Genomic DNA, 894 nt, shown 5'->3' with positions numbered 1-894 from the left:
GGTCCTGGTGCTGGTCGCTACAGTGACGCCAAGCGGAGTCCAGCCAGAGGGCGGAGGCGAAAGCCGAGTCTAAGAGGGTGCAGACAGCGCAGACCAGGTGGGCGGAGACGGTGCAGACCAAGTGGGCGGAGATGGTCCAGACCAGGTGGGCAGAGGTGGCGGCCGAGTCCACTAGGGTGGAGACGAGCCAGAACACGAGGATGGAGGCAGCAGCCTAGACCAGGTGGGCGGAGGCGGCCCTGAACATGAGGGCGGCGACCGCAGCGGAGGTGTGGAGAGGAGGAGCATGCCCGGTGTCCACAGCTTGCTCCATCCCCTCCCCCGGGGGACCCTGTTGTGGTGGGGCCGCCCTTGTAACTGGCCTCCTGAGCAGTGCTGCCTCACACCGTCCTACTCCACCCCCCTGGAGGGGGAGTTGGTTAGGCTGTGGGTCTAAATCTGGTGGTGGGTGTATGTGGCTGAGGTGATTAAGCCCCTGATGGGAATCAGGTGTGCTGCCTCACCTCTCTGCCCATAAAGGAGGAGCCACCCGGACACACGGGGTGGCAGGCGGAAGAGACACACTGGTCAGAGCCTGAAAGAAGAGCTGTGTGTCTGGTCATTCAGTTTAGTTTTACTTTAATAAAATAATGGTTTTTGGAACTCCTGACTCCGTGACTCTGTGGGGGAACCCGACGGTGGCGTGCTCTACTGCCACACTTGCATTATATCTGTTATGACGTCAGTAGCCGTGTGTAAAAGAGAAGGCAGAAAGAGGTGCTTATCTGGACTGGAGGTTAAAAACAAACTGTGGTTTGTTCAATGTGACTGAACTCAAGGCTGCTTTAATGCTGCCCCCTAGTGTCAGTCTGCAGTACAACATTACTTTTTTCCTTAAAAAAAAATACCCACATC

The sequence above is a fragment of the Lipophrys pholis genome (assembly GCF_963383615.2).
Source record: "Lipophrys pholis genome assembly, chromosome: 4".
Classification (NCBI taxonomy): Eukaryota; Metazoa; Chordata; class Actinopteri; order Blenniiformes; family Blenniidae; genus Lipophrys; species Lipophrys pholis.
This window is presented reverse-complemented; position numbering follows the sequence as displayed.